This window comes from Colletes latitarsis, chromosome 7 (assembly GCF_051014445.1).
Source record: "Colletes latitarsis isolate SP2378_abdomen chromosome 7, iyColLati1, whole genome shotgun sequence".
Lineage (NCBI taxonomy): Eukaryota > Metazoa > Arthropoda > Insecta > Hymenoptera > Colletidae > Colletes > Colletes latitarsis.
This window is the reverse complement of record NC_135140.1, coordinates 6,629,683-6,656,535: the sequence shown is the minus strand read 5'-3', so window position 1 is coordinate 6,656,535 and position 26,853 is coordinate 6,629,683. Positions and strand designations below refer to the sequence as shown.

Here is a 26,853-nt window from a genome sequence, read left to right as displayed (position 1 = left end):
CGGAAAATTTTATTAAAAATAAGAAATGTCCTGAAGACCCTCCGGGAAAATGTTTCGGTGGTATCCCAGAGGACGCAGGCCGGCAACAGGAAAGACATCAACCATCTATTCCGAGAAAATAGCACCAGGTGTCCTACTGGCCCGGGTGCAATCTACTTCGAATGCGTCGCCACGAATTCACATGCGGACGTGCTTCATGCAAATGTCTTTCTTATCCGTGGCTGCCGCGAAAGAAGAGGCCGGAGCCGCAGCGTTCATTAAAGTTATTAGTTTTGCAAGACCCGACGGTCGTTCCGTTATTCTCAAAGGGTTGCGGCATGCGCGTTTCGTGAATATTTCATGCAGACAGCGGTCTAGAAAAACCGATTTAACCGCATATCAAAGGAGGGACTGGCCTGGGGAGTCGGAATGTCTTCGTGTTCGGTTTGCGCCGCGACCTACGTTCATTTTTCCGAGGCTCGAACGGTAAATCGAAATTTACGTCTTTCCCTCTCTGTGAGCGCGATTCTAAAAGTTGCATGCGGGTTAACCCTTAACCCTGCTCTTAAAATCACACGAAATTTCAATTTACTCGTTAAACAGTCCCAAAAAGGCTTGTTCGAGCGACAAATGCTGTCGAGACTCTTCAAAAAATTAAATTTCACATAGAAAGTGTCTTGGAAAATACAAATTTAGGTACAGATACAATTTTCCATTTTATTTATATAGCTAAATTATTATTAAATGATTTCATAATCCTAAAATAGAAAAAATTTATTTTTAATTAAATATCGTGGTTGAATATATTTCATTTCGAATAAATTTTCTGTTGTACATTAATTTAAAATTAATTTTTCTCGACGCGTAGGATTTGAGATGGATTAAATATCCATTTTATTTATATAGTTAAATTATTATTAAATGGGTTTATACGTGGAAAAAATCTTATTATCTTCCTTTGTTAATTAATTTTTTCCCCCGTGACATTTTGCCATCTCTTAGCTAACTGAAATGTTTCTTCATCATAGAATTGTTATTTCTCCAACTGCTCGAAAATTGAACTGCATGGCATAGTGCGACAGTGTTCCACAGAGGTCGGGATTTTCGTAGCAATAAATATTCTGCCGTCTCTTCTCCTGGTGACCTGGTTGCAGTTGTTCGAAAATAATCTTTTAAATTACTGAGTTCTCTTGAATCGTTCCGTCCTGGTTCTCGTATGTTTCGAGAGCGCGAAAAATTCTCCATTTTTAATTTTGAGACGCGCGTGCATACCACCGAAATCCCGCGGTCCTAATTATAAAGGCTTAAAGTTGCCTGAAACAGCGCGAGGACTTCAACCCGCCGTCGCGATAACTTTATTTGCAAACCGCTATCGTCCCCCGCCCGCGTTCCAGTAATTAGACATTATTCATTTCGACCGGCTCGGTTCGTATGATAATGTAATCCACCGGCGGTAGAGGCGCGGAATAAAGGCGCAGTTTGCGTCGAATCCGGAGTCTTTATTCAAATTCCGCGTCACTCGATTAAGCAGTCGATTTGCTCTGGATTTGCTCTCGCAAGAACTTCAGCGCCTGTGACTTCGACCACGTGCAAATTCGCAGGGATCCGGTCTAATAGCTCGCGCTTAGGCGCGAAGAGGGTAGAAAGAGGACAGGGCGCAAGTCGAGGTGGGAGTAGGTACGGTATACTCATGGGAGGTAGCCTTTCCACTTGGGTCTCATCCCGGTTTCAGAAGAGCTCTCCGGGCTCCATAGCGACCGAATGTCTTTCTCACCTTGACGCAATCTACTTCGAGTACTTACGCGTCCCCACGAATTTCGTATCAGACGAAACTTCCTCGTCCGCGCGGATGGCATTGTCGCATCGGCATCCATTAATATTATTAGCTCGAACCGATCCCGAGTTTCAACCGAGAGTCCTTCTCGGCCATCGTTGCGCACAGATTCCCCCAAAAAACCAGATCCACCTTCGAACATTATCAATATTTCAGATAGGAATGCTATTTGGGGCAAATACAGTGATGATTCGTAAAATGAACGTCTCTTCGGAGCTTGTTTTGCTGAATTTCGACAGCAGATGTTCATACACAGCGATAGCGTTGAGTCTCGAAGTCGCCTATAAAATTTATATATTATATAACATTGAAACAACAGAATTTAATGCATGTGGCGGTACACGTTCATCGTATTTTTAAGAATAACTTTGTAAAGTTAATAAGCTGTGGTTTTTAGTTCACGCTCCCCCAAGTTCAATTTACGAATCACGTGTTCATTACTGTACGTACCTCTTCTAGTACCGATCTGCGTAAGAAGGATCCATAAGGGAGGCAAGATGGGGACGTTGAGGTTCAATTAACGTGATTTCATTTGCAAATAATTATCGATATAGTATGTTCGTTTCATTAGTAAATAATATCTTCTTCAGTACCTGTGTGAATCCAGTCGACATTCTCAACATTGAACCTCCGTCTTTCTGTGAATTAATGCTCCTCGTTGAGAACATATTTCTCTAGAAAATTCAAGAAATTATTTGCTTGTAGCTAATTAACCCTAAAGTAACATAACATGTTATTGGAAAAGTATTGAGTTACTTTCAAGAATTGCAAAACATATTCTCTGAAAATATAAAATATGGTACAGCATTTACATGGTTTCGAATCTCGTGATATTTAGTTTCTCGGGCTGCTTATATATTTTTACCTAAGTTGCGGCGTCAAAAGGGTAGAATTGTGCCGAAAATGGTCCGTGGGCTAATGCGGAGGTACTCGAAGAAAGTCTCGCGTGGCAGATAATCGAGTTTGGAAACATTCGTTGATGCTCAGTTGATGAGCACGCGTCCCCTCTGCGAGCGATTGTTTTAATAAGCAATAACGTTTGCCGCGGCCTGGGGAAAAAAAGAAGCGAATAATAGTGGGCACGAAGTGGTAAAGCGGGCGAGACAATGGCGGGAGCTCGACCGTCGCAGCCCTTTTCACTTTAAAATTGTCGGCAAAAGGGCACGACGACGGGCGCGCTCCTCCGCGTGGAAGGTCAACGGCGGTTACCCGCGTGTGTCGTTAGCAATTTAGGCTCCCTTTCTCTGATTTTTCCCCTCTGTCTGTTCACCCCTTTGCGTGGTTAGCGAGACCGAAAAAAATTTAAGTGAATTGCCGGTCTCCGTCGGCCGAAAGATATGACCGATATACATTTCGTCAATCGTGCGGCAAATGAAATGGCAAACGATGCAATTTCGTTGAAATGTTTGGCTGAAACGAACCCTCCCCCCTCTACCCCTCCCTTCGTGCGTGGGTTTTCACTTCCTCCATCGACATTTTCGTTCACGCTTTAACGACCGTGCTGGGAAAAACTTCCTCCCGTCGACGACTTTCGCGACACGATCGGCTGCAAATAATACGCGAGTTATTCGCTGCTCGAAAAAACGTGTCGAGCAAGGAATTGTGAAGCCTCTTAGGGGACAGTATACGCGAGTAAAAATGTTAGATCCGTTCGTGAATGAAATTTTATGTTTCGTAGTGGTATATGTGGCGATACTTCCAGCGCTTGCCACCAGAGGGCCACGCTCAATCTTTATCTCTCTCGCAAGCACTCGACTGGTCAACAATTTTTATATATACACGCCTCGATTGACTACTGAAATAGTCGATTTTCTCATTTAAACTCGTTTCTACAACATTAATTAAAATAAATGGAACTAATAATATTATATCTCAAAGATGACAAAGTTCTCTTGTCTCTCTCACAAGCACTCGACTGATCTTACATACGCTCTTCGATCAACTATCGAATGTTTTTTCTTTCCTCCTACAATACACATCCCTAAATTAGAATTTGAAGAAACATTAATTTTACAGAACGAACGTAAAATTTTGATTGGTTAATCGCGAATAAAATTTGCTAGACTCCGGGTCTCACCGAGCTTTCCCACGTTGGAATAGAATCCATCAGATCGTTCAATGGTTAATATCAAAAGCTTCGGTTTTTCGTCGACGGTTTTTTTTCGATCGAATCTGTTTGCTTGTTCTTAAGTGGATCGTCCCAGCCGGGCGAACGAGATTAAAACAGCCATGCTACGTGGCAGGAAATGGCGGTATTGTGTCTAGCAACCCCCCTATTCGTCAGCTTCCGGCCAGCAATGTTTCGTCTGTCTTGCAAATTGCGCTGCGAATTTCGAGGGTACCTGGCGTCAGCAGCAGGTGGCCACGCACCTGGAAACGTGGCTGTTTTGCACGATTGTCTCGTGTTCCATCGAGAACGGTATCAAGGGATTCGTGTACGAAATATACGACGCGTACACTCCCCGCGAGATCCTGTTTGCTTCGTATCGCTTACGTTGAACAACCCCCGGTGCACTGCTTCAAACCCACCTAAATATCGCGTGTACGTCTTCTGTGTATAGTGAATTATGCTTCGTGAACCCCGATCGAAGGACTATTTCGCGTCCTTGCCTTCGAAATCGAGTAGCTCCGTAGTTGGGTATTTATCGTGTACACAGAGAGTCAGTTTAGCGAATATATTACCGAGACTGAACCCTCGTTTTATCGCTTCGGATTTTATTGTGACAATCGAAATAGAATTGATCGATAACCATTGCGCGACCAATCGGGATACGAAGAAATTCTAACTTGAATTTTAATCTCAAGTGTTTACTGCAAATATATAATAATAATAATTATATATAATAGTGTCATTTACTCGTTATAGACTGAATTATAAAAGCTAAAATTCCAGTCATTGCTTTTACGATTCTCGAAATTTTCACATTGTAATCCGTTAATGATAAGCCAGAATAAATGACTAAAATATTTGTATTGAAATTTAATAAAAGAAGGGTACATTTTTACTATGGAATATTTCATTTTATATTTTGCTATTATATTGAATTCGTTTCGAGACTATGATTTGTCTTCCGTTAGTCGAGACTCCGTTTCCGACGGTTTATAAATAATCTTCGATGACGCTGACCGAATCTTATCATCGCTCACGAATTTCGGGATGGACACGGCCCTGGCATTCCGCGAACTTCGGGAAACTCGGTTGGCTATTTGCGATTCGCATTTGCTCGACCGACGCGTCGTTGACAACAGCTGGCAATGAACAGGTGATGAACTTTGCCGTAGCATTAGCTTATTACCGAGAAATATTCGCGTCGTAACGACCGACTTCGTGGAAATTGTCCACCCGTCGTTTTAATAAATGATCGACCGCGTTACGGTCGAATCTGGGATTCGTGGAATTTCCATCTTCGAGAAACACGGCTCCCAGGAACTCCAATCCAATTATCAACGGTGTACGAGCCTTGCGTGTTTTTATTTTCAACGAAGATCCTCGAAGAACGAAACTTGCTATAGAATTATGAATTAATTGAATAGAAAACTCGATACAGTTTTATGCTTGACAATCGTTAGACTGGGATACAGTAATCTCCATTTTCAAGCGTCAGTTATTACCCCGAGTTCAAGCAACGAAATTATCCCCTACCGAACACACGCAATTTTTATTTCTTTAGCACGAGCGATTGATGAGATTTTACAAATAAATGTACAATAATATCAGGTTCTGATGTTTATCTTTATTTATGCATCACGAATTTTTGAAGCTCATCGATTAATTTGACAATTATCGCGGAGTAAAAACAGAATTCTTTTTTATAACTTCTAATCATCCTTTTTTAGATAAATTAAATTCGAATAAAATTTGTTTAATTATACATTTTTTTGCTTCTCTTTATTCCAAAGAATTATTACCAAAAAGTGACTATACCCACTTAAGATCATTGGCAACACTTTTCCAATTGCTTTTATATCCTGAATTCTTCCACAAAAAATTCTGACTTTATAATTAAAAATTTCAAAATACATTTGTAACGTGAACGAAATACCTATGTATTCCCAAAAGTGTTGTTATTAGTGTCGTTTATACGATTTCTTTGTTTCTCGAATATACCGTTGTCCCATTTGTCAGCCACGTCGCATAAAGTTTCCCTTTTCATCGGATGCAGTGCGTCCACTAACCCAATTACCGAGGTTTCAGCTCTGTTCTGGCTAATAAAACTGGAGATGACATTGGATAACAAGGTGACCCTTAGTGTGTTAGCCGAAGATGGACCTCATAAAGCATCACTCACTCTCATGGGGTTCTCTTATGGAGTCCATCAGAGAAACTCATCGAGTCAGGACAATCTTATATTCGTCTGTTCGGCAAGGGAAAGTTCGCGTCCTTGTTTGATAGACATATTCTCGCCACCAGGGACTGTTCTGATTTTCTTAAAACTGCCACAGCTTGCAAATTTTTGCAGTTTACATATATATGTCGTCTAGGAAAATTGGTTGCCTCTTTCAAACAATATTTTCCTCTAAACTTTCTCCTTCTTAACATTAAAAACAACGTTTAAGGTGCTCGAGTACTGGATTTTTTGTACTGAAGGTAATTTCAAGGTTACATCATTAATAAAAGTATATGTAGTTTTCTAAACAAAGTTTGCCCATATAGAGTATCTTTTTTATATTGTCAAAACAACTTATGGAACTTGCAGTTTACGTATTTCCACGCAGTATCGAGCAAATAATAATGCGGAGGTTGAATAAACTTCTCAAACGTTGAACCTAAATGATCTTCCGGCGCACTAGATGCAAATGACAAATGTTTCAATTAGCACGAAATGAAACTGTTTGGGACTGTGGTTTTGTGTAAAGTATACATCTGATAAGTTGCCTCGATGAAAAACTGTTGCAATGACACATATTCTCTTTTTGTAGAATTTGTAGTTGTTCTGTTTAAAGATATGAGATTAATAATATTTCTAAGAAAAACATTTCTCAACAAATTATTCTTATTATTAATTACTATCATCTTGTGAAACTTCAGTTGATTTCAATCACTGCTGATTTATATGCATTCTAATTTGTATTCTCGATATTCACATTATTATTTCTGAAATATTGAACGATCCCTCCATTTTTTTTTTTTAAATCGACGTTCAAATTTAATTCGTTTCGATCATTGTGTCGTTTCATTATCGAAAGACTAAAATTTGTCTTCTGCTCTCGACCGAGGCTCCATTTTTAATAATTTGTATCGTCGCGGAAATAAAACATTCCACTGTTTAACTACGTAGTATTAATCTGACACCGCCGGATGGCTTTTCTGCGAACGCGATAAAATTAAAATTTATTAATTGCAATCCACCGCGACCGTACAATTTCACGTTTAAAACGAAACTTGATACGTCGGGACCGGCCGTTTTACTTCGAAGCTCAACCATGTCGGGATCGTGAAATTTTATACCGCCCCTAATTACAAAATAGTGACACGTCCCCGCTCAATATTATATGCACAGAAAGTCGTATCTCAACGAGTAAGTGGAATTTGTTAAAAAAAAAGTGTTCGATACTCATTTCTGATCGCGAAATGTCTCTCCGCGCTGTTCTTCCAATTTTACAAAAAGATCTAAAATAATAAAAATTGAAAGGCCAATAAAAAAACAAATTTAAGCTACATTGAAAAATACTAATTTTTTTACTTTACTGATTGTTACTGTCGAGAATTCATATATTTTGTTTCTCCATTAGTTTATGTATTATACAGGGTGTTCGGCCACCCTTGGGAAAAATTTTAATAGAGGATTCTAGAGGCCAAAATAAGAGGAAAATCAAGAATACCAATTTGTTGATGAAGGCTTCGTTAAAAAGTTATTAACAATTAAATTCAAAAATTTCAAATCGTTTTGGAAAAATTATTTTCGGTTGCGGGGGTCAATTACAATCATTTTTGGTGAATACACATACCTCCGAAATCCTATCCACTTTCTAGAAAAAAAATTCGAATAAGTGCTGAAAGTTTTGGGTGAAAAAAAAAACTTTCGAATCGTTTTAGAAAAATTATTTTTAATTACAGGGATCAATTGTAAGCATTTTTGGTCAACAGACATACCCCCGAAATCCTACTCAGTTTCGAGAAAAAAATTCCTTACCGAAAATATAATCTGAGGCCTGAAATGCTTGCCCGAATTTTCATGTGAATCTTTAAAACGTCATAACTTCTGAACGGATTGGACGATTTCAATGTTTAAAAAAGCAAACTACGCGTATTTTGATGGAGAATATGTACAAATCGGAAAAATATTCGAAAAGTTGGTCTTTAACCCCGCAAAATGAGAAAAACCCCATAAAAATGGTCCAATTTTCAAACAGCCATAACTCCTACAATAGCGAATATATTTCAATGAAACTTTTTTCTGAGGTAGAGCTCATAGGTACCTACAAAAAGTATTAGACAACTTTTCTGTAGGGCGTCAAACAAAATTACTAAAAATGAAAAAGGAATTTTTAAGAAAAATCGACAGGGGGTAGGTGCCTAAATTTTTCGATTAAAAAAAAAATTTCAAATCGTTCTGGAAAAATTATTTTCGTTTGCAGGGGTTAATTACAATCACTTTTGGTGAATAGACATACCCCCAAAATCCTGTGCATTTTCGAGAAAAAAATTCAATACGTTCGGAACTTTAAACGTTAATAACTGTTTAACGAAGCCTTCATCAACAAATTGGTATTCTTGATTTTCGTCTTATTTTGGTCTCTAGAATCTCCCATTAAAATTTTTCCCAGGGGTGGCCGAACACCCTGTATATACTACTGTCCATAAGTATTATCTTCGAATTATTATCGTGGAAAAAAAGTCGTACAATAATCATCTTGAGGTCACTACAGAGGTTGAACTCTCTACTTTCACGTGCTACGTGCTATTTTCTTGAAGTACCATCTACGCTAGAAAACGAGTAAGAAGACGATCGTAAATTCGAAGATTAAAGTTTCTTTCTTTACAGTGACTTCTTTAAAGTATAAATACGATTTCTCTTCGTTGTTTTATCGAACTTCAAGATTGAAATACCCATCGATCGAATCTGCTATGTGGGACCCACTTCAGGACTAAATTCTACACATGAAAACAATAAAAAAATTTCGTATACGTACTATTCGACCTTGTTTTTTAACCATGACGAGTTGTATAATTATTTTGAAAGATATTAATTAATAAACTGTGCTTATTTCTCTTTACAAATTGAACTCGAACAATTCCTGGACAAATGAAAAGGGTAAGACAGTCAATGATAAAATGTCTCCAGGCCTGTGTTCAAATGCAAAGAGCTCATTTCGAGCATTTGTTGTGACGATTAAATATAGTGTTAAAGAAGAAACTCGCCATAACTCGAAAACAAGCTGGAATAGGACATACGTTTATATGAACTTCTTTTTATCGTTTTCGTGCATAGAATCTAGTTCGAAATATCAAAACATTTAAAATTCGAGGCTTTCGGGGGTTGCAAGGTTGAAATAATGATCGAAACGATTGAAATGTCGGTGGTCTCGAAAACTCGGGGGCCATTTGAAAGCTGAAATTCGAATGGCCGATTAGTCGGACAGCTACCCTACGTACTAACGCGACGCGATTCGCTGCACATCCGGTTTTAGGAAGGGTAATCCAGATCGAAAGTAGATGACGAACAGCCGTCCCTTTGATTGCTTTTTTTAGGCGAAGTATTCACGTGTCCATGCGGCGATATAGAATCGAGGATTAAATCAATGTACCGTGCACGCGATATGAGTCCACCGGAACGTATGTAATGCGTTCATGAACGCCGGCAAACCAGCGGCGCGGATCCCGTAGATTTCAAAATTTGTTTTGTCGTGGATGCTGGCCAGAAATATGCTGGCCGCTGCCCGCGATAATAGAGAGGGAATTACGCGAGACGGTTATTTTAATTCCCGACTATGGAAAAGCCTGAAAGGTATTTATTATTATTTATCGTTCCGTCGGAGGTGAACTGTTGTTCCGAACGATCGAGAGAAATTTCCGTGCGCGGCAGGTAATTAAAAGTTGTTTAGTTGTTTCGCTGTTAGACGCGAAATTAAGAGCGCCGGGGGTTTGAAATTTATGCGGGGACTTTTTTTCGTTTTTTTTTTTTTTTTTTTGCTAATCTGTGAAAATTTGATAGCACCTCCGGAGGTCTCTGGACAATTCGCCATTTTTGGTCCACTTTTTGGCAACTCGGAGGCAAAAGTTTCGCTCGAAAATAGTATACTAGATTCAACGAAAATATTTCGAAACCATGTACAATTTCCCAAAAAAATAATTAAGAATGTTTCAGATTCTTGTAACGTTGATAAAAAACCTAAATTTGTGACTACTGAGGTCCGAAAAATACTACTCGGATTATTTAACGCGATGACATTTCGAATTTTAAGTATCCTTATAAACGAATATAATATTATGTAAAATTTGTTTTAGCCTGTCTCTTCAACTTTGCTTTCTGTGCGTGTTTGATGAATCCGTAATTATTGTAAAATAAAACAATAATTCGTACAAATTTCACCGTTGTTAATAAATATGTTGAAATTAATTGGCGTTGAACAATATTTGAAATTCAGTCGCGAAGTTTGCGGTTATTCTACTGGCCTGTTGCATTATGATTTACATAAATGTTAAACATCGCAGCTTCCGTTGTCGACCGCATATTTATAAATCTCCGTCGGTTGAAAAGTTATCGAGCGTATCGGAAACCGCACTTTGTTACGTGTAAATGGAATTAATATTATTCAATTAATAACGCGCTACAATATTATTCAATTAGTTTATTATTCAGCGATTGTATAATTAAGGTAAAACGACCGCGAGAGCGTTTAGTATCCTGTTCTCCAAGAATCTAGATCACTTAGATCCATTCGGGAGGCAGAAAATTTTTAATTTCCAAAAAAATAAATACATTTTCCAATAACTCCATATCCCAGAGACATAAAACAAATGTGAGTTCGATCAATTAATTCTCTAATAGCTAAATTTCCAATTGGCAACATTAAACACTTTCTTTACAAACCCAACGGGAAAGCTTGTAAAGTTAATATCTCCTTTCTTAAAAAATGTAAATTACAAAACTTCGTTGTAGCTATTTTTCCTCGCTCTTGTACATAGACCTGTATACATACATGGGAAACATTTTAATGGGAGATTCTAGAGGCCAAAATAAGACGAAAATCAAAGATACTAATTTGTTGATTAGGGCTTCGTTAAAAAGTTATAGAAACATTTCCGGCCACACAGTGTATTTTCGGTAAAGAATTTTTTTCTCGAAAGTACGTAAGATTTCGGGGGTATGTGTATTCACCAAAAATGATTGTAATTGAACCCAGCAACTGAAAATAATTTTTTTAAAACGATTCGACACTTTTCATTTTCGCCGAAAAATTTAGGCACCTACCCCCTGTCGATTTTTCTTAAAAATTTGTTTTTGATTTTTAATAATTTTGTTTGACGCTCTACAGAAAAGTTGTCTAATACTTTTTTGTAGGTACCCATGAGCTCTACTTCAGAAAAAAGTTTCATTGAAATATATTCGCTATTGTAGGAGTTATGGCTGTTTGAAAATTGGACCATTTTTATGGGGTTTTTCTCATTTTGCGGGGTTAAAGACCAACTTTTCGAATATTTTTCCGATTTGTACATATTCTCCATCAAAATACGCGTAGTTTGCTTTTTTAAACATTGAAATCGTCCAATTCGTTCAGGAGTTATGCTGTTTTAAAGATTTGCATGAAATTTCGGGCAGACATTTCTGGCCAGAATTTATATTTTCGGTGAGGAATTTTTTTCTCGAAAGTGCGTAGGAATTCGGGGGTATGTCTAATGACCAAAAATGATTGTACTTAATCCCTGAAACTGAAAATAATTATTTTAGAACGATTTGAAATTTTTCAATTTCGCCGAAAAAGTCCACCTTCCTGAATTTTTTTTTCGAAAGTGGGTAGGATTTCAGGGGTAAATCTATTGACCAAAAATTATTGTAATTGATCCCTGCAACTAGAAATAATTTTTCCGTGAATGCTTTGAAATTTTTTAATTTAATTTTGTTACTAACTTTTTAACGAAGCCTCAGTCAAGAAATTGATATTCTTGATTTGCGTTTTATTTTTCCCAGAGGTGACCAAACACCTTGTATATAGTTTCAAACGCTTATTATTAGTAATTTGATTATGTCAGTGTCGATCAGTAAAAGTCGTCGACAGTAGTGAACTTCGTGTGGAAAATTACGAAAGTACGAAGGCACGCGATTCGAAACGAGGAGTGGAAAGGATAAAATCGTTCTGCCGGAAGGGGCCAAAGAGAGCAGAGTAATAATTATCGTGGCACATCGAGCCCGATTTAAATCAGAGCTCCTCGAGACCTGGCCAGAAGCGGGGGGGCTTGGTGGTTTACCTTTGGTACATCGTATCTATTTTATCACACACGTACAGAGAACCACCGAGGCTCTTTGATGTTCGGCAAGACTCTTAGCGCGAGGTTGATGGAGGGCTCGATGAAACGATGCACGGAAAGAGGGAGGAGGAAAGACCGAGACAAGAAGAGGATCGACGACGCCGCTGAGAAAAGATACGAGACGTACGAGAAAACAGCGAGCTACGATGTTCTAACGCTTCCTTTTTCGATCACTTAGGACTCGGAAAATTTTCATGCCTTTGAGCCACCTATCTCCGTCTACTTCCTTCTTTGCCACTGTCCTCTTTTCTTTTGTTCCTTTTTCTATATTCTTTCCTTTTTCTACCAGTCTGACCGACCCCACCTTTTCTTTCTTCTCGCGAGGATCATCGTGTAGCCGGTTTCCTTTGAACCTCCTAATTCGCTAAATTGTTATTCTATAAAAGACGAACTTCCGCCTTCCTTCGCGTCTAAATTCCCGCCGCATCGCCAGGATGAAAAAGAATTGTTGATGACGCCCTGGAGAGCTAAACTACGTCTTCGAGGCTTTCTCCGAGTTCTCTGGTGCTTTGATCTACCGAAAATTATATTCGCTGCGTCCGCCTTTTTGCACCCGAGAACCATCGACATTATTATTAATTTTGTTACCGCGCCGATTCGGAAAACTCGTTACGCGTCTTTCATCGGGCTGCCAAGTAGTGCGAGCCAAAAGCCCAATTTATCTCGAGGCGGTGGATTCCTAGACCAGATGATGACACGCAAAACTGTTCTCTGACTATTGTGAAATAAAATAATTTTACTAATGTAAAATTTATTTTTGTTAACGCCTCACGTTGAAATATCACGTCGATTGTTGTTTAAATATCGTGTATTAATTAATTTTCGTCCACTAAAATTAATTTGCCCCTTTCTAAACAAAATTCTGACCATGGAAAGTCGAAAAGTTTGAATAGAGCTGCAGCGTCACTTCGCGCGCTCGTCGCCAGAGGGCTACGCTGTTGTTTCTCTCGCAAGTGCTCGACCTATGAGTATATATACACTCCTTGACTAAGCACACAATGTCTCCGGGCGTCTAAGACAGTCTAGGCAATGTTCTCGAAACTTTTAATCGTAGAAAACAATCGACATCCTTTGGGTCCATCATCCACCCCGGGCATCGAAATATAATTCGCGGTGTGCTCGTCTTATTAAAACGACGACAGATTAAATTCCCAAGGGGGAGTTTCGTGGCACACAAGGAATCGTGCAAAATCCCATTTTCCCCAACGACGTGGGAGGGGGGAGAAGTGGAGGCGAATAATTATGCGGGAAAGCACGCGCGCACACCAACATGTTCGGGATCTCAATGACCCGTTCGAAATGGGACAGAATTCACCGCGTGCCGCGCGTCTTTGAGCCGATCTTGAACTATATACACAACCAGTGCGCGTGATTGTCGGTGGATCGACGATTTAACAAGACATTTCTCCGAGTGTGAGTTATCGTTTAATGAACGCCTCTTCGACTTCGGGACGCTGAAGCACCCTAGAGTTCTAGTGCAGCATGCGGACCTGGCCTTGCCACTCGAGCTAAGGGCTGCCAACCCCCGATTCCCTCTATCTCTCTTCATCCAGCTTCGGCTGTCTCCGCGTTACTGCCCCTTTCCGCAAGCTCCGCACCCGGAGCCTTGCCCGTTAACCGTTAGCTCGAGGAGAGGAGTCCGTGATAATTTGTACAGGAGCGAGAAAGAACCCCCGGGCACCCCCAGGCCCCGGTTAGACAGAGACGGAAAGAGAGAGAAAGAGAAATTTGAGTTCTTAGCGTTTGATTCGTCAGCACAATTAAACGAATTAATAGGCGTTGCTTGGCTCGTTCAACTCCCTTTCCACGGACGCTCTCCTTAATCTCTCCCTCTTTCTCTCCCCCCTCCCTCCTATTCCTTCTCGTCCTACACCGACATTGCTGATTTCAATCCCCCGCCACTTCACCTCCTTCCACTACAAGTCCGATAACAATCAAAGTTTGCTTGGAAATGTACCGATTCCCGCCGCCACAAATGGCCATCCCGGCTAACCGAAAAACTTGACGCGCCTCCGCTTCCACCGATACAGCCGGAGGAGGGGAACATTCTCGCGTAACAGGTTCGAAAAATCGATTTCTAGTCGCGGTGTTTCAAAAACCCGATTCGCGAGAATAATCCATCGAGCTGTTTTGCGAAACGTCGAACAGTAGACGCGTCTTGAAACTTTGTCGGGAAAACTTTGAACAGAAACCTCTTTCTCGAAACCGCGGTCTCCAAATTCACGTTTAGGATGACTCCGCAAAGTAATCGATCGATTCTTCAAGCACAGCTTTTTATTCGTTATTTCTCCACGGATTGAACTTAAAGTTTTAATTCTAGTTTTTATTTATAAAAGAAACAACTGTCCTTCGAATGCTATAAACTTTTGATTTTTCAGTTTTACGTGCAAACGCAAATAGGGGTTGTATCTTCGAAGAGATTAACAAGATTCTACGTTAATTAATAAATAGAAAAAGTCGATATAAAAGAATTATTTTCAGTAATTTAAATATCGCTTCTTATATCTTCCAAGAAGGTAAATTTAAATTAACGATAGTTTTTCTAAAAGAAATTCTCAAATATTAGATACTTTTGAATCTGTGAAAAATAATTTTTAAAACATAAATTTCTTCGAAGAACATTTTGTAATCCTTACAGAAATGTCCCCAAAAAATTTTTGTTTTTGCACGCGAAGAGAATTCGCAAATTATTTTACTATTATGAAAGATGTAGCCGCTCAAAAAAAAGGAAAACACTGTTTTTATTCGTCATCTGTTGATAATTGAGAATCCATGGCGTTGAAAACATTGTGTTTTCGAGCGCGAATGTGTGACAGTCGCTTGGCGCAACCCATGCACGTTGCACCGGTTGTTCGATGACGTTCCCGATGCAATTACGCCGCGCTCCGAGCTGTCCATCAAAGTCACCATACGCACTTAATTATAATAATATTTATAATCGTACGTTATTACTGACGTGTTTAGTATATCTCGTTGAACGCCATGAAATACGCCACTCGAAATATTATCCGCGAATATATTCCGGCAGTTCTGCATTGATCTGTCATATCCTTTCGCTATAAGGATTCACGCCATTCTGTGAATTGTCGTTACTCGAAAACGTTTCATCCGTCGTGTTGCATTTTTCGACGATATATCGCCGCGCATAACCACCGAAATCTGTCACGTTGATTTTTATTATTTTTCCCCGAAATCGACCGTTTCGGTGTTTTCGCGCCGTTTGTTTGTTCCTTTCTTTCCCCATTGACTTCGATGTTTGTAATGCCACATAGTTTTCCTATCTCTGTGAAATACGACCTGATATCCCACATGAATATCTCCCGCTCGATCGTATTTCAGAAACAAGTATTATCGCGCGTCGTCATCAAGGAAACACAAGGTTTATACTCGTAGATCTACGCACTACCCGCAATACCAGTTCTTTAACATGATATTATTCTTCAAACAAAATTATACGTATCTATTTAGAAAAACTAAATCGACCTTCGTAACTCGGAAAGCTCGCAAATAAAAAACAATAATTTACGTGCACCTCGTAGCTAACTAAAAGTTGTGTAAATTTCTGTTATTAAACTTTTTAGTGCCTTCAATTATTTACGAGATATTTCCCTGGACATTTATGGACGGACGTATATTCGCATTAAATGTGCACTGGGAGAATTATCCAGTAAATATTCCAGTGGAAAAATAGGGTAAAAATTATCCTCGAGTTGATCAAGTTTGGAACGTTAAGTTGTTACCGTATGCAAATTTTTACATTAATAAAACCTAAAGATTCCCAATAACAACAGATAAATTTCATTTAAAAAGTCAGGTTGTTCCTTCCTTTGCTACAAGATAATTCCTATCTAGCGTTAACAAACATCTTTATCGAGACCACGTATTAGTTTTTCGGTTGATTTAACGAATTATAGAACGCATCTGTTATCGATTGGCCGGGGCTACGTGTTTGCAGAGAGTTTCCCGGACCCGCGCACAAAATGGTAAATGTATTTATGTTGTCCGGTCTACCCAGACGCCGTCCGCAAAGGATTAAGTACTTCAATATGGAGTCGATGAGTGGCGTCGATACCTAATCGCGCCAATCCCATCAGCAGCTGGGTATCGATTCGGTATTGTTTAGCCGTCACCGACGAAACGCCGTGTTCCGCGGTGACAATTTTTACCCTGTCGAAAAAGCTCTCGACGTAGCACGTTTCCGGTCGCGTTGTTAAGGGGTGGGTGTAGAGACGGATGACGGTTAGAATAATTCGATGTTTTGAACGCGATAAACTCCGGGCGAGAAGAACCGGGGGTAAGGGTAAAACGTGGTTAAGAATTTCACAGGCGTGGTCGTCGTTCTCCGATGTAGACGCCGAGAAGACACCCCGGAACTAATATAGGCGAAGGCGACTCCATGTAGACACAATCTAATAGAGTTCGTGATCTACATAACGGATCGCCGGCATCGGAATTAACTTTTACGCATTAATATGTACCGTGCGGAGCCACCCCGGAGCCTTCACGGACGACGGCCCGGGAGAGGACGCGACGAAATTTGTCAGGATAATGAGGGACGCGAGCAACTTGTTCTCTAATTTAGTTGGAAAGTGTTACGGTCCTTGCAAGAGTGTCGTTAATAATTCCGGGCGTCGTTATCCGTGACGCCTACGCGTCCGCCGAAATAGAACTTCCAAGACACACCGGGAATGCTTTTGCATATTGCGCGCACGTAACGGGGCGACGCCCCCGCATGACTGCGGGAATATGATACCACTCAAAATTCCGTCGCGACCAAGATTTCATTCCGCGATCTTTCCGCGACGTTCGCTGATATTCCTCCGGGGATTCTGCGAGCGTCGAAGCCCGGGGATATTGCGACCGCCCGGCTGGGTGGATTGGGGGTGGCTTCGTTCCGACGACGAATAATCATCGTCAAGAATATGGCCGGCGTATTTCGAGTCGATGTCCAACTAAACGTCTTTTATTCTGTACGAAGAAAAGTCTCGTCCTGGGCCTGCTAGTAGACCAGTGGTAGTGAACGCTTGCGAGAGACACGAGAGCGTAGCCCTCTGGCGGCGAGCGCGGGAAACTCGTCAATTCGTTGTTAACACTTTGACTACCGCGTCGCCTATATTTGGGTGATAGGATTCACTATTATGAAACTAGAGAACTTAATTTTCAAATTGAGAAAGAAACTTTAGGTTATATTATACAGTTTTGATGTGGCAATCGCCGAAGTTTCTGTGAATAATTGTATTGCTCGTTGCGCGTTGAACGTTCAGACAGTACTATTTACGATCTTAAAAGCTTGGAGTTATTTCGAGGTGATCGAAATCCTCGAAGTAGGAGTGGTGATTTCAGTTAATCAGAGAAACAACTGAAAAGGGAACGCGACGAGCGGTACGTAAGATGAGAGAACGTTCTGCGGCCCCGATAAATATCTGCGGAGAAGAGAAAGGAGCCAAGAGGGAAAAAGGACGAAGGGAAAAACGGAATTCCCTTTACGCCGAGGGTAGCCACTGACTCAGCTGGGCTTTCACGTTCTGGACATAATGAAACGGGACCCCTGATGTCATTTGGCCTGGCTTTCTCTCGGCGTCAGGGTGGTTTTCTAAGACGACGAGGATCTGTACACGTGGAGGAACGCACGTAGCGCGGCACTTTTCGAATTAACTAGCCGACTCGTCTTAGTTAAAACTCCAGCGTCCGTGAGAGGGCCGAGAGAGGTCGTGGGAGGAGGGTGGGAAGAGGCTGGCCAGGAAGAACGAGATCCCGGAGACCGTTGTGTGGGTAGTTGAAGGAGAGGCTTGTCCGTGGTTGTAGCCGCAATTCTAGGACCAGAGCGTGACAAACTCGCCCGGAAACGCATGAAACTCGGCCCGTGCTGCCTCCCTCTCGCGACCACTTTATCCCCCCGTTCCGGTGCTCTTTGCAAAACCGTATAGGCATCCAGCTGTTGCCCGTCCGACGTCCCTGTTGCGAAATCCAGCAAAAAGTTTCTCCCCGTGTCGGTTGTTTTTTCTTCGTCGTCCGAATTTCGAAGTTCTTACTTCCGCGGCGTGAGACCGTCTACTCGCGACGCACGGTGTTTCAAAACCGACCTCCGACTGCAAAAAAAAACTACAAATTAAACAAGAAAGGTCGTATTATCGTTTATTATGACCTTGCAATACTATTCACTTTATAAATTTCAAACGTTCGTAACGACAAAAATGAATTATCGTATTCATTTAGCAATTTTAAACGTCTTGTTCGACTTGAAAGTTACAATCTTTGGGCTTTGAAGGTTTCATTTATTTAATAAATATATCTTCAATGTCAACCAACGAACACCAATAATTTGAAAAATTGCTTTCTGAAATCTCATTTTCCTTTGCAACGTCTCGAGCGGTAATATCCAACTTTTTCTCGAATCGAATAGCCATTTGGATAGAAAATGGCTGCCAGAATTGATTCCATCGTACAAAATGAACGGTCCCCGTCTAATACGTGGATCATCGAGAGGCACGTGCTTCGCGTTTATAAGACGCGATCTCGTTAAAGAATTTCAGTGACCCGCAGCGTGCTTGCAAACAGAATCCGAGCAAGCTTGTTAGGAACGTCTGCGGCAACGCGAGCACACGGGATAGAGGGAAACCGTATTAGCTAATACGAGACGAGATTTGAAAATACATGGGTTCGTGCAATGCGGGAGGATCAAAACAAAGTTTTCTCGTTTATCCTAAAATTTCTACCGATCGTAAGTTTGCATGCTCGCTCCTCTGTACGTGTATATTGTCGAGCAGGGAACGACACCGTGTTTTTCTACTCCCCCAAGTAATCCAGATAACAAAGTTCCTCTTAATCTAGCCTATCATCGCGCCAATATCCGCTGACTGCGTCCCGTACCGCCGTTTCGATATTTCCTTCGACGAGGAGGCTCTGTTGTTGATCGTATTACTCGCTCCCAAGAAAAGATATTGCGGAATAGAAAGTCTTATCGGAACTTCTTACCTATTAGTTCCTAGACACGTGCACGCGATTACCGCTGCTCGATGTATTTTCTTCTCGTCCTTTGCAATCTTTCTCCAGTCCATCGTGTACTAAATTATATCGTGACACGCTTCTCGAAATTTCTATTAGTCGTTTAGTTTAAATTCTTAACGTAAATCACAAAATTACAATAGACTGTTTATCTGTAAAAGTGTATTCTGTTTGATGGGATAATGTTTCATTGTTTATTGAATTCTTTGAAATAGAATGTACTGTGCTAACGCGGGAAGAAGGCTAGTCTATGTTTACATCCTTGCTGTGGTATCTACTGTCTTCGACCAATAATGGCGAACGAAGACAGTGAGGAGTAGTAGACAGGTACTAGAGTGAGGATGTCAATACAGCGTAGCCTTCTTTTCGCCTACGCACAGTACATATGTCTGTAAATGCTTCTCATCCTTCTGACCGACATAGAAAAGAAAATATGGTGAATTATGTTATTCATTTTCATCACCTTTACGACGGTTCTCGAATATAATGAAGTCAAATAAGGAAGAATTTAGCTAATGCCTCGGGATCTAAAATTGATGAGCAATTTTCCCGAAGGAAAATGTTGTTGAAAAGGAGCTTTTCTAGATCTTTGATAACAGAAGTGAAAGAAATTAATTCCCAAGTTAAGACGTTGAAGAATATAAACTTAGATAGTTTACGATGGTCTAAAATCAAAATTTTAGTCTTGCAGAATATTATACGGTTTTTATCTAGCAGCGAACCTGTTAACGAAATATGGAAAAGGGTTATTGACGCAAGGGTTAAAGAACCACGGAGACGCGAGGAGAGAAGCGGAGCTAAGAAGGAGGAGAGAGTCTACTCGCTTCATGGCGGCAAGAGGTCGATGTCGAGCAACCTTTTTCACCTCGATAAAGCCCTGTCGTCGAAGGTGGCCGACGAACACGATCCTTCAGACCCGGGCTAAACCCCCTTTATAACCTCTCCGCCTCTATTCTCGTCTCGCTCTTTTGCGTTTCGCGTTCCCTGTCCGCGATGGAGGAGGCGCGCACCGCCGAAAACGGAAGCTCGCGCGTCGTGGAAATAGCAAAAGCGTAGGAGACAGGATGATAGAGAGAAAGTGGAGGATGTGAGAGAGGATCGGGTAGAAGCGGGCGAGGAACAGACGAAACGGTGAACGACAGAGAAGGCGGGGAGCAAACCGGGGTCAGGAGGGGGCACGGGAAATGGGAGACGTAGGAAAGCACATACAGCCGTTGCAAGGGCTGCAGACCGGGGTGAGCAAGATTACTAGGATTTGCGCGTAGATTTGCATATCGATTTTCCCATGGAACGGTGTCGTATGGCGCCAAGCGGCACACGATGTCCCTTAATTTCGTTCACCGGGGGGAGGGGGTGGAAGTACCTACGACATTAGCCTCGTGGCTACGTTTAAACACGCTTGTTTCGCAGCGATATCCCCAGCCGTCTCTCTGCTCGTGGCGCCGAATTAGCCGTGTTAACTCGCGTAAGAATCAGCCAGATTGTGTACCAGGAGAGAGAGAGAGAGAGACAGGAGCGTCGACGATTTTAATCGAATCGGGTCAACCGGAGGTTGTAGCTTACCGGGATCCGTTTAAGGTCTACGCGCGGCAGCCATTTCGGATATCAGCTTCGGGAAGGAAAGTATTCGTCGATGGGTTTGATAGCTTACGCTCCATTTAGCACGTTTATCGATGATCTCGTTAATTCCTCGAAGAAAAGTAATTTATAGACCGGTTCGAATAATAGGAGAGACATTCGATGGTCTGTCGAGCGCTTGTGAGAGAGACTGGTTGAGCGTTGCCCTCTGGCGGCGAGCGCGGAAAGTGTCGTCACGCGTTTAACGCTATCTCGACCAAGAGATAGCATTGCAAATAATTAAAGATTATTGTTAACATCATGTTATCGAGGAAATTTCATTTAACCGCAGGATTAAAATTATAAGATTCAATATCATTTGTAATTTGTTAAAAAGAACGCAGGTGTTTTTGATCCTTCGAGACTCGTTTAAATCTTGTTAAAGACATTCAGGTGTCAGACAAACCCGAAATAGAGACACTCGTACCTCGAAGAATAGATTTCTCGCGACGTCAAGGAAATTAAAGTCTCACAATTTCGCAGAACGTCCACTCGATGATCGGGAGTGAGGGGACGGTGTAATTTTCGATCCTTTGAACTTTCGACTGGAAATTACCGTTGTCGAGACAAACGAGTTTCTTAAGAATCGCCAGAAGAATGCACGGGGAACACCGCGTCGTTTCGACGGGAAACTTGGGGAGGAAAGTACACAGTTCGGTTTAATTTTTCAGAAGGGAAGAAAAATGGCCAGACGTCGAACGAAATCTGCGGCATTAGTTCCGTAGCTACGTAAAACGCGATCGTTACGTGCCGCTACTATTTCATCTTGTCTCTCTAAATTACCATAGTGAAGTTACCAAAGGGGTAGAAGGGGTTAGGTGGATAACAGATACATTATTTTCTTCCTTACGTAAGAAACCGTATGTCTGCGTACGTCGCTTGAATTCGTCTCGATTCTGTGGTAAAATATTGAAATTGCCTTTGGACTAATACAAAATGGAGCATTTATATCTCATTTCGATCGAAAAGTGTCTCCTAACGCCTATTGCAGTTGAATACAAATAACTGTGAAAATAATAAAAAATAATTTCTCTTTTCATAAGTCGTAAATCGCGATTGGAATTTTCGTTACACAACCATGTTTCTTTTTAAAGAATCTGTTGGGTATATAACAGAAATATTTTTAGAAATGATTTCTTAATGATCGTTAATCTTCGACGTCTTCGTAACTTAGTTATTTCCGTTCGAAAGATATACTTGGTCTCCATCGTGCGTTCGAGGAACGGTAGTTAAATGCCTATATACTTTTCCCGCGCTTGAATGAAGGCAACGGTCGTAAAGCGGGTTTAGGAGCTTAGAGCCGGACATCTTAAAATGATTCATATTCGGAAAATACCGTAGACTACTGGCAATAACACCAACACGGTGCACGTTGCCGTACACTGCAAGTGGAACGCTGCAACTCCACTTATAACATATCGCGCGCAATCGTCGGACACACCTGCGACATTCTCCTTTTCGCGAGGTTGGAAGTCGCCGTTTTCTTGACTTCGGCTTCCGTAGTGGTATGAAATTTTATCAGTATGTCGTAACTCTTCCTTGCGTGCCAGCAAATTGCTGCATCCAGGACCGCAAAGAACACCGGGGCTTTCTATTCTGTTCCACGACTCGCGTTTCATACTTTGTACAACAATTTTATACATCCGGACATTTAACTACCGCGTATATAAATAACGCTTTGAAAGTAAACGGAGAAATAATACAAGATTGTACAGATATTACACGAGTGTAACATTTCGATGTTTCAACGAAATTATAATTACTAGATTACTTTCTGCGAAGATGCCTCGATTAATGATTATGGTTATTATAATTACATTCGGTAATGAATTACAGTAATCGTCTGAGGGTTGAACGCAATTTGTTCGAGATCGTTCGCACATTGCCCAGGTAGGCCAACCGAACGGAGAAAAGAAAAGCAGTCCTTTTCGGCCGCGAAAGGTCAGAACAGCAGGAAGGGAGACAATCAATCTTGATCCCAATTATCGCGTCGTTCAGCAACTGTAATTGAGTCGGTCGCTGGCCCCACACTCTCTCCACCCTCTTCGTTGTTCCTGGTAATGCCGGAAAGTCGAAACAATGAAGGTGGGAGTTCCTTGGCCCACGTTCGTGAGAGTGGAAACATTTTTTACCCTTGGCACACCTGCTCGCCTCGGACCAATGATTTATCAACGAACGAACGGCCACCGGTTAAAGGTTATTTGTCGGTACCCCTCGATTTAGGCTGTTCCCCTTTCTATTTTACCTCTTCGAGTTTCCATTAAACTGGCCAGGTTTGTCTTAAAACAGAATTAGTCTTCTTCGCTATTCACATTTACGTGGGAATACAAATTATTATTAACGCTAAACCTACCGGCACTTGGTGTGTACTCTCTTTTTTTTTGCGTTTTACGAAGCAACATAAACCTTCATCTGTGTCATTTTTTCTGCAAACTGTATTTACCAATCTTTCTTTTTCTCTTCTACGAGGTAATGTACTTCTCAGTATTAATAAAATTCAAATAATATTCAAATAATACTCAAATAAAAATCAAATTCACAGGAATCGATATTGGCAAAAATAACTGGCGAAAAATCTTCGATTGTTCGAAGACATTAACATCCACGATATTTTCCGAAGATATCAATGCAAGAATTTTAAAATTGGTAGTTAAATTCGGGCAAGAGAACGGCAATAACACGAATGTCCTACGAGAAAGGATAAATTTCGACTCGCAAATAACGCCACCCAGATTCTAATCTTCGATTCTCGTGTAGAAATTACTTTCCGCTATGGGAACGGGGAGACCGAACTTAATAATAAACAGAGGAACTCATTATCGTCGAGATGCAAATAACCGTAGTTCCATGGAATTTAAGGCAACGTATATTTTAGGCGACGCTAACTGGCGAGCGTAGTATTAAAGTTGATTTAAAGGGACTACTGATAAGAAGCAGCATTCTCTGGGGAGCCATGCGAAATGTTCCCCTCTAATTTTAATGAAACTTTAATGATATTTAGAGGACCTCCGGAGAGAGGGGATGCAGCGTTATAAATCTCGCTTCTAACAACACGATATCTCGTATATCCTTTTCGGGTAATCATTCGCTCCTTCGGACGACAGTCGAGCTAGTTTCGCCATCTTAATTAAATCGTTCACGGTCGTGGTACTCCTATCGCGGTTCTTTTAACTCGACGATAGCAAAAATTCGATCCGAACTATTTTCATAAATTGGATTATTTCTAACTCTCTGAATCTCTAACTCACAGTAAAATTTCTTTTACATGGCTGCTAACGAAAGTTTAAAAAAATATTCTTCGTCTACTGGAATACCTAAGAACTAAAACTTGTATATGAGTTCTGGTATTTCGTATGGCTTCGGAGATTCGAGGAAGAAGTAGTTGATTCTAATGGTCTTCTACAATAGTGAATGTATTTCATTAAAATTTATTTATGTAGTAGAGCTCATGGATATCTATAAAAAAGTACTAAACAACTTTTCCGTACAGTGTCAAACAAATTAATTAAAAATGAAAAACAAATTTTTAAGAAAAATCGACGGGGGTAGGTGCTTAAATTTTTTGTCGAAAAAAGAAATTTCGAATCGTTCTGAAAAAATTATTTTTAGCTGCGGAGATCACTTACAATCATTTTTGGTGAATAGACGTACCCCCGAAAACCTACGCTGTTTCGAGAAAAAAATTCCTAACCGAAAATACAATGTCTGACCATACCATTGATTGATTCCCCTGAAATTTCATGCGTATGTTTAAAACATCATAACTCCTGAACGGATTAAAGGATTTCAATGTTTCAAAATGCAAACAACGCGTATTTTGATGAAGAATATTTAGAAATTCCAAGACTATTTGAAAAGTTATTCCTTTTTGAAACGACTATAACTCCTATAGTAGTGAATGTATTTCATTGGTCCTATCTCTTAGCATTTCCTTGGTCTGCACTGAATCCTTGACCTTAATGTCAACCTCATTGTTGACCATCTATGACCATAATCCAACCATTGTTGACCATCAAATAATCAATACTACCTCACACTATTACTCCTCCACCACATGTTTATCGATAACTTAAATTCTGTGGTTCTTTCATCAAACTTAAATTCATTTTCGTTGTTAAAAACTATTTTTTGCTGATTGTCCAACGATCCGTAGTATCTACGTCGTCTGGATTACGAAACAATACAAGAATTTTTCCACCTCGAACGAATTGGTGGATTTGACAAAATCAAGACACTAGAAAGCAATATATTGTGGCTGAGCGAAAACTGAGCCGTTCCGACATTTGAATTCCGTTCGTTACAAAATTCTACTAATTAAAGTTGTAATAAACCGTCCGAACGGTTCCAGCTGGTACTTCGTCCAGGTCCCGCGGTGTCCTACTTCACCGTTTATGAAAAAAACTCCCGGCCGCAGTGGCGTAGCACGCGTTCTCCCGGCGTTCGCGGTAACTCGACGCCGGGCGCCGTTGAACCCGTTATTTGCCTTCTGTTCGGTTATATTGCTCCGCAATTATCCGGAACGCGGATATATTTCATAAACGCGCCTAATGTAGCAGCCTAGTCGCGGGACGAATCCCTTTAACGTAGGCGCGCATCCATTGCCTGGCGCGCGCAAATTTCAACCGGAAATCTCGTCTCCGGAGCAATTAACCAAGCTTTCGCATCTCGTGCACGGCCCCGACGAGGAGCGACACGCCGCCTCCTAGGTGTAACGAGCGTGGCGAGGACAGTGACGCAAACAGAGGAAGCGGGACAGAGAACGAGAACCTCGGCGGATAAAGAGAGAAGGACGGAAATGGCGGGCGGAAAAGACGGAGGGGCGCGCAATTGTGCTCTCTCAGTGGGTCGAAAGTTTCTAGCAGGTACACATTATTCCTCGAAACTCTCGAATGTGCTTAATTAGGCGATATTTGAGGAGTCGTCCCTTCGCCGCAGCTCCTCCCTCGGAGGTCGGGTTTACGCTCGCAAGCTACTATTACGGAAAGCCACTGGATTTCCGTAAGAAAGCACGGGATGCCCACCGGCTGTCGCTATCAACCTCCGCCCTCTACATCGTAGACGTCTTACCTGAACTAATATTGTTAGGGTCTAATGAGTACCATCCTGACACAGTCTGACCTTCTTCTATCCTATTCCTACGCTCCTATCCTTCTCATCTGCGTGACTCCCTATCCTAACCTGCCCCCCAGATCATCTACATCCTCCCTCTATGTTTACGCGTGTTGTACCCCGTTCCTTTCCTTCCTTCCGTCTTCTTCTCGAGGTGCATACACCGCAACCGGGGATATTTCTTGCGCTCTACCCTTTCTTGCAACTTAAAGCTCGCACACCCTCTTCCAGCTCGGTCCTTGAATCCCGGTACCCCTTGTTTCAACAGCCGCGAGAGGCGCATAAGTGCCAGGCGGTGTCTGAGGATAGGAGCGTCATCGGACGCTGGCTGCAGCCATTAAGGGGCCACGTGGCCGCGCTTAGGTTATGGACAAATTTGCTCAAACGTTTATCCCGGCTAAGTATAACGCGATATTCTAAGTTTCACGGGGTGTGTAGTGCAGCTTGATAACTGTCGCTAGATTTAGGTTCTTCAAACACCTACTAAAAATTTTGATTCTGAATAATTGTTAACATGACTGTTGCGCATCCTTTTAAAATTTTAAATCCGACCCATACTTTGTATTAAAATGGCGTATAATATTTCTTACTGAAGAATCTAACACTTCTTATTGAAGAATGTTACAGCGTGTGCACGATACTGGCAAATATCAAGTTTTCGACTCTATACAGGTTTAAAATGGCTTCGAATTCATATTGTTCTCAATGGTCAAGTCAGATGTTAATTATCTTTTCAAGATATTCGCAAATTGAAGAGAAGAAATTGTTCCAAATATTCGTCTTGATACTATACTAAAAAGCTTTCAATTTTGTGTTCCAAGCTTGCTGATATCAATGA

The 26,853-nt window shown here is 41.1% G+C and overlaps 1 protein-coding gene across 21 annotated transcripts in view; it reads left to right on the top strand.

The window, feature by feature from the left end:
- LOC143343149 (protein muscleblind) overlaps positions 1-26,853 on the top strand; it is a 562,363-nt gene that overhangs the window by 469,060 nt on the left and 66,450 nt on the right. Inside the window, exon 1 of one of the 21 annotated variants that reach the window (XM_076767717.1) lies at positions 18,381-18,406. The exons of the other annotated variants lie outside the window; for them this stretch is intronic. The gene's annotated coding sequence lies outside the window, so the exon portion shown is untranslated. Of the gene's footprint in view, positions 1-18,380; positions 18,407-26,853 lie in introns of those variants that run through there. 21 annotated transcript variants of the gene reach the window in all.